Source organism: Schistocerca cancellata, chromosome 6, assembly GCF_023864275.1.
Source record: "Schistocerca cancellata isolate TAMUIC-IGC-003103 chromosome 6, iqSchCanc2.1, whole genome shotgun sequence".
NCBI lineage: Eukaryota > Metazoa > Arthropoda > Insecta > Orthoptera > Acrididae > Schistocerca > Schistocerca cancellata.
Genome location: NC_064631.1, coordinates 457,206,454 through 457,219,846, shown reverse-complemented (window position 1 = coordinate 457,219,846; position 13,393 = coordinate 457,206,454). Strand labels below are relative to the sequence as shown.

The 13,393-nt window shown below is 41.7% G+C and overlaps 1 non-coding gene across 1 annotated transcript; it reads left to right on the top strand.

Annotated features, from left to right (window-relative positions):
• Positions 1-245: 245 nt before the first annotated feature.
• Trnas-cga (transfer RNA serine (anticodon CGA)) lies at positions 246-320 on the top strand. Its single transcript has one exon. It is a non-coding gene; the product is annotated as a tRNA-Ser (tRNA).
• The last annotated feature ends 13,073 nt before the right edge of the window (positions 321-13,393 follow it).

The window sequence follows — 13,393 nt, the reverse complement described above, 5'->3', positions numbered from 1 at the left end:
TCTAACTCGGGACCTTTGGCTTTTGCGGGCAAGTTCTCTACCAACTGAGCTACCCAAGTACGACTCACGCCCCGTCCTCTCATTGTGGAAACATCCCCCAGGCTGTGGCTAAGCCGTGTCTCCACAATATCCTTTCTTTCAGGAGTGCTAGTTCTGCAAGGTTCGCAGGAGAGCTTTTGTAAAGTTTGGAAGGTAGGAGACGAGGCACTGGCAGAAGTAAAGCTGTGACGACGGGGCGTGAGTCGTGCTTGGGTAGCTCAGTTGGTAGAGCACTTGCCCGCGAAAGGCAAAGGTCCCGAGTTCGAGTCTCGGTCCAGCATACAGTTTAGATCTGCCAGGAAGTTTCAAGTTCTGAATAATTTAAGAGTGGCGAAGGAAATTGGCCGTTCTCTTTCGAAGGAACCATCGCCAGTGACTGACGACCTCAGATGCTAAGTCCCATAGTGCTTAAACCCATTTTAACCATTTTGAACCATCGCAGAATTTTCCTGGAGCGAGTTAGGGAAATCACACAAAACCTAAATCAGGATTGTCATGTACGGATTTGAACCGTCGTCCTCCCGACTGCGAGTGCCGTGTGCTACCCCGTAGCAGAAGCTATAGTTGAGATGTATCTCTATGTCACTATGCTTGGGAAATTTCTTTCCTCTGGAACACGCCGAGTGAAAGGAGTGTGTATTTCTCTCGGGGAGGTTCGAGTCCTCCCTCGGGCATGGGTGTGTGTGTTTGTCCTTAGGATAATTTAGGTTAAGTAGAGCGTAAACTTAGGGACTGATGACCTTAGCATCAGGTCCCATAAGATTTCACATACATTTGAACATTTTGAGCAGTTGTTCAGCAGCTTTCATTGGCGGTGACATGCTATTCTATATGGTGGGGTTCTAGGAACGTTTCCATGTTTCTGACTGGCTGGTAAGTATGAAACGTCCCCTTAGAAGAATTATACAAGACTGTGCTTAACCTGACACACAATATTTTTAGCGCAACGCAATCTGACTTTCAGAAATCCCTACAAAGGAATGGCCCTGACTAACATTAACCTGTACCTTTCACAAATCACTTACCTCACCAAAAATCTTCGTTACTCGAACTACTGCAATACAGCGAGCGCCACTACTGCCAGCTAAATAACAGATTCAAACTACGGAAGGCACTAACTACTGATAGGCATAGTTAGCAAATGAAAGATTTTAATAGAGAACAAACATTGTATTTACCTTAATAGTGTTTAAAAGTCATAATATATACAGCAGTTCATTACATCCATTTTTACAAATATCAAAACTCCGCCATTTCTCTCCCCACATCCACCACTGCTGGCGGCTCACCTCCAAATGCGCAACGCTACGCGCTGTTCACATCCAGCTGCCGCTGCCAAACACTACAATGGCAGACAACAATGCAAACTAGCCACAGACTGCACACAGCACAGCCAGTGATTTTCGTACACAGCGCTACGTAACGTTGCCAATAAGAAAACATAAACAGCCTACTTACATAATATACAGCAGTTCATTACATCCATTTTTACAAATATCAAAACTCCGCCATTTCTCTCCCCACATCCACCACTGCTGGCGGCTCACCTCCAACTGCGCAACGCTATGCGCTGTTCACATCCAGCTGCCGCTGCAAAACACTACAATGGCAGACAACAATGCAAACTAGCCACAGACTGCACACAGCGCAGCCAGTGATTTTCGTACAGAGCGCTACGTAACGTTGCCAATAAGAAAACATAAACAGCCTACTTACATAGCCCCCATGCGCCCCACAAAAAATTTTACAAATTGTTTTGGGCAGTGGCCAATACAGATTTGAAAAAAATTTTATAATTACAATAACAAAGAAATCAAATGCACACAATTATTGATACAATGTTGGTCAAAAGCTAAAATTTTCCCACAGTCCATAAAGATAGTCCTGATCATGCATCATAATACGAATTACAGGTTTTTTTTCACAAAGTCTCATTAGTAAAAGAAATTGCACACAGAAGTAGTGGATTTCCATGCAGTCTTGAAGAAGTAGTGTTGTCCTTCCAACGTAAAGTCAGTGCTGACTCTTGACATGCAGACAGGTAATGGGCCACAACAGAGCAAACCCACAGCAGAGTCATTCGAGGTTTTGAAGAATATTGGTAGGTAGGTCATCGCAGAGCAGACCCACTGTAGTCCTGGTAGAGATTACGGTATTGGTGGGCCACCAGAGGTGCATACCCACTGCAGTCCTTGTAGAAATAATGGTACTGGTGAGTCAGCAAAGGTGTAGACCCACTGTAGTCCTTGTAGAAATAATGGTATTGGTGGGTCATCAAAGGTGCGGACCCACTGTAGTCCTTGTAGAGACGGCCAGCAGCCATCTGTTGCGACTGTGCAGGTGCACAGTCACCATCGAAGAGTCTTGCGGAGAATATAGCAAGTCCATAACCACCACTTGTGCACTCACAAAGTTTTTGGAATTGTCCTTAGAACCAGCAATGCTGTTAACTAGTCCCTTGCTGAATTATTAACACACGTGCAAACACTATCAGTCCCTACTTCTCACATATTGTCCATGTACTATGACCAACAGAAACGTGTGCAGTGAAATGGAACTTACAAGTTAATAATATGATGAACTAGTGTCAATTACAATTTTTTAACATAAGAATACAATTACAAGGTACAAAATACATCATTAAAAACATAACAATACAGATAACATTTGTGGTACAGGCTTTACAAAAGAATCGAACTAACATATACATCAGTGTTACACGAATTATGATAAAGTAAATACATAAAAGATCAGAATAACTTTTGAAACATCAACTTTACACATGAGCATTAAAACAGAACAGAATAAATAATGTCTAAGCATATTTACAAGGTAAATAACATACTATTAATGCCAATTATATTTGAGGAGAACAGTATTCCTCATCATAGTGAATGTAGCTTAGTATTAGAAAAATTCTACAACATAAGTCTTATCAGATAATCATATAAATACAGGAAAAACATAAATATGCAAGGGTACACAAACACATAGTGGGGTAACACAAAAGGAAAGGACAGGGTTTGTTTTCAGTGCAACATTTGGTACTGCAGTCCAACCCAAAACTTCATTCCATAGATCGTTCGTCTTATTTCAACCTTTGTTTCCACCAAAAAAATCCTATCCAAGCATGCTTTCTGTATTTTTCTCGTATAACCTCTCAGTGCATTTCTTCAAATTCATCGCAACTCATTCTCTTATAGGCTACCCCCTCTTAAGCTAACTTAAATCTACTGAGCTCAGATGCTAAACTAAGGGACGAGGCAATGCAGCAGCACAGAACAATTAACACAAACAGCAATGACAAAAAAAATGGAAAATTGCAAAGCAAGCTACAGTAAATCTAAATTACCAAGCAATGCAACATTACAACTAATATGAGCCAATGTGCAGCAACAAGAAAAATAAATCAGTAGTAAAACTAGCTTAACAGAGTAATACAAAGTGAAATTTAGTAGCACTATGCCTGGCAAACAGCAGCAGCAACTTATATCTAAACATGACATAGCTCAAGCAAAAAAATATTACACTAAAGACAACAGTGCAGACAAGGGAAATGTATATTCACATCTTAATGTCTATGTAATTAAAGTGGTGCACCATAAAAACTAATTCTACAAAAAATTACCAAGTAATTTAAAAGAAAATTATATATGTAGTTATTGTTATCAGTCCCTTCTTATTGTTCTTTCCAGTCCAAGAGCTCCTTTTTCGAATAATGTGGATCATAAAATAATTATTTCATAGATCTGTTGACAGAAAGTGTTCACATTAGCAAATGCAATTAAGTTTATTTTATAAAATCAATGCTGCAACACAGCTGGAAAACAGATATCAAATGAAATAAGCAATTACGCAAACCAAAGCATAAAAACATCATTCAATAGCTATGTGGCATTTCGTAAGTCAGTAGCTCTCAACTCTTGTAGAAAGACACTTGTCATAATCATATTTGCAGATGTAAGAATATTTCCCATCAATTCATAAGCATTTCAGTAAGTAGCACAAAGTACGATAAATTATGTTTCCAAGTAATGAGCGTGTCGTATTTGCGATGCTTTCTACAAAGGAATGTCAATAGCGAGGATAATGGCCCCCCTTTTTTTTTTTAACCTGTGCCTCTGAGAACGCCCTCACTAATGGCTTTTTTTTTTCAGGCGTCTGACACAGCTGGGTATGTTAGTCAGGGCCATTCCTTTGTAGGGATTTCTGAAAGTCAGATTGCGTTGCGCTAAAAATATTGTGTGTCAGGTTAAGCACAATCTTGTATAATTCTTCTAAGGGGACGTTTCAAGTAAAGCTGTTTTGCTCACTGCCTGTTTTATATACGAGATGTCCAGTTCCGAGATGCAGAGTAAAGAAGGAGAAATTTTTCTGTCAGTCCCAGGAGTATATTCGCTCGTATTCGATGTTAGGTTTTGGACTTCGACCAAATAGTTAGTCATCGACAATTTGGATTTATTTCTGCTGCAACCATGACTTCTCATCCGCGCCGGTTTTCTCGTGAAGATGGTGAGGAGGAGTCCATGCAGCCAGCGCACTCCAGCCTCTGATCTCTGCTATTAAACCACCTTTCTGGCTCAGTAGTCAGCGCAGTGTCTCCGGCTTCGATCAATCCAGATACCGTAGTGCAGCATTTGCGATGCATTTCTGTTCTTTCAGGGAATGCGCCAGGCAACAGCATGGGGGCTTTACCCTCTGACCATAACTTCAGATAGTGTTTTGAAACACTAATCTGACAGTCGAGATGTCGGGCAGCTCTTTCTCGCTAAACCAGTTAAATTTTGTTCATACTTTTGGCACCCACGGCTTAACCACTCACATCTTACTTATCGCATGGCGCTATCAGCTGTAAATCTATGCCACATCAGTAATGTCCGTGGAATCTTTCTAATTCAGATCGTTTCTTGTGTATGTGCTCTGTTGGTATCCATGCAGTCTCTACACTTCTTTACATCTCGGTTGCGATCAAAAATTATGTGCCCAGAAATGATTTATGGTCAGTATTTCAACATATTTTCCAGTGAGATACTGGTGGCGGTCCTTTTTATTGTGATTAATCATGCTCTAACGAAATCAATATCCATTCATTTAAATTCAGTGCGATTAATGAGTTTTCTTTCTGTTTGAAATTCGTGAATAGAATTCAAATACCAGGTCAAACCCCTTTTTATTTCGTAGTAAACAGGAATACCGATAACTGAACTCTCGAGCCATGAAGAACTGGACAAGGTCCCCGCTTATTGCAGATTGCTTAGTTAACGATTCATTAGCGTCACAGTCGAAATTTATCGTAAGTCTGTTTGTTTCATGTGTTAATTTTGACATTAGTCATGATATGGGATGGCAAATCTGCACTTGACCATTTGCATGTCGTTCGAGAGTTCGCTGAAACGATGCTTGGTATTTACCAGCCCTACTCCTGGCAAGATACAAACTATTTCAGCATTCTCTCTCTTTAGCGTAACAGCGTGGTCATTCTTACCTGATTATTGTTTCCGTTTAGTAACAGAATGTTTCGCAGACGTGTAATACAAGACTTGAATCAGAAAAGTACACGACTGGCCATTAAAATTGCTACACCACGAAGATGACGTGCTACAGACGCGAAATTTAACAGACAGGAAGAAGACGCTGTGACATGTAAGTGATTAGCTTTTCAGAGCATTCACACAAGGTTGGCGCCGGTGGCGACACCTACAACGTGCTGACATGAGGAAAGTTCCCAACCGATTTCTCATACACAAACAGCAGTTGACCGGCGTTGCCTGGTGAAACGTTGTTGTGATGCCTCGTGTAAAGAGCAGAAATGCGTACCATCACGTTTCCGACTTTGATAAAGGTCGGTTGTAGGCAATTGCGATTGCGGTTTATCGTATGGCGACATTGCTGCTCGCGTTGGTCGAGATCCAATGACTGTTAGAAGAATATGGAATCGGTGGGTTCAGGAGGGTAATACGGAACGCCATGCTGGATCCCGACGGCCTTATATCACTAGCAGTCGAGATGACAGGCATCTTATCCGCACGGCTGTAACGGTTCGTGCAGCCACGTCTCGATCTCTGAGTCAAAGGACGGGGACGTTTGCAAGACAACAAAAATCTGCACGAACAATTCGACGACGTTTGCAGCAGCATGGGCTATCAGCTCGGAGACCATGGCTGCGGTTACCCTTGACGCTGCATCACAGACAGGAGCGTCTGCGATGGTGTACTCAACGACGAACCTGGGTGCACAAATGACAAAACGTCATTTTTTCGGATGAATCCAGGTTCTGTTTATAGCATCATGATGATCTCATCCGTGTTTGGCGACGTCGCGGTGAACGCACATTGGAAGCGTGTATTCGTCATCGCCATACTGGCACATCACCCGGCGTGATGGTATGGGGTGCCATTGGCTACACTTCTCGGTCACCTTTTGTTCACATTGAAAGCACTTTGAACAGTGGACGTTACATTTCAGATATGTTACGACCCGTGGCTCTACCCTTCATTCGGTCTCTGCGAAACCCTACATTTCAGCAGGATAATGCACGACCGCAGGTTGCAGGTCCTGTACTGGCCTTTCTGGACACAGAAAATGTTCGAATGCTGCCCTGGCCAGCACATTCTCTAGATCTCTCCCCATTTGAAAACGTCTGGTCAATGGTGGCCGAGTAACTGGCTCGTCACAGTACGCCAGTCACTACTCTTGATGAACTGTGGTATCGTGTTGAAGCTGTGTGGGCAGCTGTACCTGTACACGCCATCCAAGCTCTGTTTGACTCAATGCCCAGGCGTGTCAAGGCCGTTATTACGGCCAGAGGTGGTTGTTCTGAGCACTGATTTCTCAGGATCTATGCATCCAAATCACATGTCAGTTCTAATATAATATATTTCCAATGAATACACGTTTATCATCTGCATATCTTCTTGGTGTAGCAATTTTAATGGCCAGTAGTGTACATATATCCTACTGAAGGTAGTGCGACATCTGTTGTAACTTATATTTACGTAACACCGAATGTTACAGAGCATACTTCTATTAAATTGTTACGAAAGTCCTAAAATATTTTAGAAACCGCCAAGGTGAATAAAGAATTTTTTTGAATTTAGCAGAAAGTGCGCCAGCTCCACAGCACACACAGAGCATCATAACTTAGCCTGTCTATTCATCTAGCCACACTGAACGTCTGCTAAGCAAGACCATGTCTTGAATGTTAACATTTCCTGAAGAGTTTAGTGCCGATATGTTATTAACTGATATTTAATTATAACAAAGCGTACCAAGAACAACTGGTTTTCGATGGACGTTATATATACCGTAACCTTGAAACAGCTTACTTTCGTAACAAGCGCGAAAGAAATCTAAATAGGAACATTTTTTAACCAAACGTATTACATTTCCCATCACAGTATTACAAAAAATAGTATCAGAAACGACGTGTTTCCGATATATCGTCAATGTACTGGCTCCCTGAAATGGTATATATTCATAGGAGGTAAATTACGCTGCCGCACAGTTGCTAAGGAACACAGAAATTGTTGGACAGGAATAAGCACATGCACTGATGGACGACATTAAATACAGCACATTCGTAATGGAGGTGGCGTGGTATATTTATAACGAAAAATGGTACAGATTTCAGCACTTGGGAAAGCAGGGTAACAGACAGAAATAAGTTTCGCGTTTACTACAAGTCAGACAACGTAAGGAATACGCCGTCTGTACTAATGTACATTTTGCACCTGTTATTCATGCTGGCTGCCAAACTGTTGAGCAGTCGTTGGGGGATATTGTTGCACTCCTTTCTGAAGGTGGATTTCAGGCACGCACTGTAGAGTTTAGGTTCGGTGTGTGTACAGGCCATTCCATACGTCCACCTTCCTGTGTGTCTGACACCTTAGTGGTCTTATGTGGCCGGGCAGTGTCGTCCATGAACAAAAAGTCGAGACCTACAGTATCCCTTAACAGGCGGACATGATCCAAGAAATCTCCCTGCAATAGCGCTGTACTATAACGGCACCTCGTGCAAAGATATGCAGCAGTATTCGGCCATCTGCATAATGTCTGCCCACACGGCAGCGCCTAGGCTTTCATGAAAATTCTGCGGTGTGTAACGTGTTCCCCTCTCTGTCACACTAACTGGTGGCCAGTATCACTTCTCACTTCATCGGAGAACGTCACTCTGGACATTGTTGCTAACACCAACCAACCTGCTCCCTACCTCAACCAACTTTTTCTCGACGATGGCATAGTTGAAGAGGGATGCATTTAACAGGCTTCCGAACCTGACTTAGTCACAGCGAAATGGTACTGACAGAGACACGTGTACCCTTAGCGGTTGCAACGTCTGCAGCGATATGCCTAGGAGTGAGACGTCTGTTCCTCTTCGCCACTAAGGCTACATAGCAATCCCCTGGCGATGTGGTGGTCCATCTGCGAGCACCGCCATACCTCCGCATAGTATTTCCACCTTAAGCTGTCTTTTTTTGCTCGCGAGGTGACACTTTTGCACCCAAACATTACTGTGGCCGCAGTTGTGACAGTGACTGGCTTCGACCTGTCGAAACGCTCGTCCACGATCTTAACAACTCTAATGATGTCTTGCAGGATACGTTGCGAAGTGCCGGGGCTAGCGGTGTATTTAACACTAAATTCTTCTAGAATCTTCATATGGAAATGATGCTCTAAGCCCCCCCTTTTCTAACTCCGACTTGTGTTGTTGCACATGGATTAAGAAGAAACGCGAACTGACGCTAATCGACCCTGGAAGTGGAGTAAAAAAGAGTTTGGCACCTGCAATAATTTAATTTGATAGAAATTAATTTGATAAATAAGTTTCATTAACGTGGTGAGAAATGAAATGGTTGCTCTACCGATCTACAGACTGAAAGTTCTGTCCAAAATAACAATTTGATTTATTATGACTAAACTAAAAATAATAAACACGACACATGAAACATTTACAATACGTCAAACTGGATACTCAAATAAATGCTGTGAAGGTGAAGTTGTCCTTAAACTAGCTTGTGACGTTTATGACCAAGTGATATGTGGAGCCAATTCCTTGCAACTCAGATCTTAAGAGAAACACCCAACCAACCCAACATTAATTGCTGTTACAGTAGTGAGAACTCAGACAATGAACAACCAAGACAGAACCACGTAAGAAAAGACGGGAACAGGCTCGCTCTGCTGAGCTCTGATTATCACAGAGCAAAATTCCCTAATCTGCAGGTGCTGCGGACATACATTACCAAGTTGTCTTCTTAACTGCAAGGGCACGATCTGGCGTACCGGAAGCGATGGCTGGTTGCTTCGACGTCCAGTCGTGGTGATGATAACGTCACGAGTATAGCCCGAAACAAATTATCCTGGTCTGGTTGTTCCAGACTAAAGACTTCCTATCAATACAATACAGCTCATACAGCTTCCATATGTAGGATGCGTCACTGCAGCACGTTAACCAGTGGACTGCGAAGGACACACGGAATTCTGTCATTTAGTTCTGATGTGACAAGGGGATAATATGTTGTTTCTCCAAAGAATTCTCTTTACCATTAAAAAAAAACTGTTGAAGCTAAAAGTAAGAAACATGTGTTATTTGGTCCCTGAGAATTCGCAATGGCCGAGCCGAGTTCAACATTGCAGGAAATGTAGTGTGAACGTTTGGTGAGGCACTACTGTAGACTACGTGATTGGTCCTTACTTTATTCGCTTCACTGAAGAAACCGTAACGGGCAAAAGACATTCATTTGTGGCTAGAAAAGCGCTCACCTAAATGTTCGTGGTCACAGGCAGTCATCCTGTACATTCGTCTAATTTGACGCCATTGGACGTTTTTCCTTGGTAGTAGCTGAAAGTTAAAACTTATGCAGAAGTTTTGATGACCCAACAGGGTTTAAAAGCTCACATTTTTGCAGCATGTGGAGTGAAGTCGGAGGAACTTTCTTCAGTTTCTTCCGATATCTTTCGAGAACGAATTTGTTATCATGTTCAGGTTAGGTTTTTTATATTTTTATTGTTCCTTTTACTGCTCTTTTAATAAGGTCAGGTTTAAAAGAGAAAAAGTTTATTAGATTAAATAACATCGAAGTCCAGCGACTATATGTATGTTGAAGTAGACGGACATAAATGGAATTTTAAGGAAGCTGCCTGTGACAACATTCTTTTGTGATTTTCTTTTGTTGCTGTTGTCGATGTAATTTTGCAATGTAAGTTTATATCTTGGAATGAAGCTCGTGGCACGATTTTTTTTAAAATTGTACCTGAATTCTCTATTCCTGATTCCATTAATTTTTGACGTGTTTTTCTTTCAAAGATGTGGTAAAAATAAGAACTATTAGAATAACTAGCGAATAATCCTTAGACGCCACATTCTTTGCCTTGCAGTCTGTGTGTCAGTCCAACCACACGTTTCCAAGTTTCATTAGAATGAATTAAAATTAAACTTTTCTCCACTACGCTGCTTTTCTAAGTAAACTTTCTTAGCCGCGTCAAGATTAAGCACCCCTTCCGCAACAGCATCGTATAACAACACGAACTTCCTGTCTAAGATTGCAATCGGTTTCATCTTGATAACAGATGAATTCTGTCTGGGTTCTAGATATTTTAATTTCTCTGGAGCTATTAATACGCTTCTGAAAAGCCAAACGCCGTTGAATTCTACATCCACATCTATATCTACATCTACATCCATATACCGAAAGTTACGTTACGGTGTGTGGGAAAGGGTACTTTGTGGACCATTGTCATTAACCGCTTCCTCAGTTCCAGTCTCGAAAGGTTCACGGGATAAGCGATTGCTGGCAAGCCTTCGTGTAGCGTCCAGTCTCTCTAACTATAACTTCATGGTCTTTCTGCGACATGTAGGCTGGAAGAAGCAATATACTGGTTGACTCTTCTCGGAATGAACGCCCTCGGAACTCCAGCAGCAAACCGCGCCGTGATGCAGAATGCCTCTCTTGCATCGTCTGCTACTGGAGTTGGTTGAGCATCTCCGTGACGTTTTGGTGCTTAACAAGTGATAAACATTAACAACACGCTCTGCCCTTCTTTGGTTCTCTGCTTCCTCTATCCGTCAGGTCTGATACGGATCACAGACTGACCAGCTATATCCGTCACTTTCAGAAGCATGAAATTACTACGGATTATCTGATAAAGCGAAGTTTTTACCGAAGTCTCTGTAATTAAGATAATCATGAAAAGAGTCCATAGTAATTTAGCGAGGACCTTACAATTAATTTGGGTGGAAACAGAATTACAGTATCTTCAAAGATTAAGGAAACATCTGAGGTGAAACGCTTAGTTGAATCAGTCCGTATCTTCACACCGTACATTAGTAATAGGTTATTTCAAGCGTTAAATACCATGGTTAACTAAAAACAAAATGTGCAATCGTAACCAGTCAGAAGATCGACATCTAATCTCACTGACACACACAACAACAAAAAATGGTTCAAATGGCTCTGAGCACTATGGGACTTAACTTCTGAGGTATGGAAGAACATATTCTACTGTTCTTGTAAGAGTTTATCGTAGGACTCTAGAGCAGCTGAGCATTGTCACCGGACTGATGCACGTTATTAGTCCCATAACGATAGCGTTAAAGTGCTGTAGAATCATGGAACATGTTTTACGTATTTCGACTCAATAATGTCTTATGAAATAATTTACTGGGGAAACCGCCATTTAAAATGAAAGTATTGATTTTACAAAAGCGAGCAGTGGGGATAACATGTGATGTTCAACCGCGGACGTCATGTAGGTACCTCTTCAAGTAGCTATGACTTTAACGGTACAGTATATTTAGCAGTTTAACAATACACGTTGATACATATTTAATGAAATTAATCGTAAATAATCTATTCGAATTTGAGGACATTGATGTCTATACCTACAGCATTAGAGCGAAGAATGACCTTCATTACCCAGTATTAAAGTTACCAGTGGCTTGAAAAGGAGTTCAATATGCAGCAACAAAATTGTTAGATCATTTTCCCCATAACATAAAATGTCTGACAGGTAGCAAAACAAGTTTTAAATTTAACTTACAATCATTTCTCCATGACAGCGTCTTCTATTCCACTACAGAATTTCTGATTAAAAACTGGCAGCCAGTTAAAAAGATTAAATTAAATGAAAAAAATATTTTTAAATGTAGTAGCGTGAGTAGGATTAAAATAGTGTGTTCATTAATGTTAATACAAACCATGTACGCGTATCCTGTAACCTGATTCTTTCCATATCATTTCGTTTAATGAATCTTTCAAATGATCTATTGAACATGATAATAACTAACTAACTAATAACCTAATGAAATTGACACATGTAAACTTGCGCCCGGGTTCCCGGGTTCAATTCCCGGCGGGGTCAGGGATTTTCTCTGCCTCGTGATGACTGGGTGTTGTGTGCTGTCCTTAGGTCAGTTAGGTTTAAGTAGTTCTAAGTTCTAGGGGACTGATGACCATAGATGTTAAGTCCCATAGTGCTCAGGGCCATTTTTTTTTTTTTTTTGTAAACTTGCGGAGTACCCCAACGGAGTGTTACAGGGCCGTGTACCATTCAGTATGTACATGGTGGTTAGAAACAGTCGGAAAAGCTTGTAGAGGTGTTACAGAGGAGCTTGTGTTGAGAAATAATCGTTAAAAATAATCGATATACTGAGCTGTTTCCGAGTTATTTAGAATTGAAGTTAGCCAATCAGGTCACTACACGAGCAAATTCAAGCACTTGAACGCCGTTAAATGCGATAATGCTCAGACACATGTGGGTCCACGTGTTACCAGTTGTTGAAATGCTCATTACTAGTTAAAATGTTCCCTTTTTGCCGGCTGAAGTGGCCGTGCGGTTAAAGGCGCTGCAGTCTGGAACCGCAAGACCGCTACGGTCGCAGGTTCGAATCCTGCCTCGGGCATGGATGTTTGTGATGTCCTTAGGTTAGTTAGGTTTAACTAGTTCTAAGTTCTAGGGGACTAATGACCTCAGCAGTTGAGTCCCATAGTGCTCAGAGCCATTTGAACCATTTGTTCCCTTTTTCGGAAGTGATAAATTTGAGCTACGTGAGGAGAAGCTATGTTTTTTCGATTTGAGGGAGGCAAACGAGGAACAAGTCTGGCGACACTGTCTCTGGAAAGCTTCTTGAGCCATGCCGGGCAGCCGTGTGGTCCAAGACGCATTGTCTTGGTTCGCGCGGCTCCCACGTCGGAGATTCAAGTGCCTCTCTCGGGCATGGGTTGTAATGGTGCTTTGACTACCGCGCCTCCGCCAATACAAAGATATAATTTACGATCGCGCACGCAGAAGAGCGCTGCGCCAGTGACCGATTTTTATAAATAATTTTGTTCGTCATCTTTACTTTTGCGTAGGT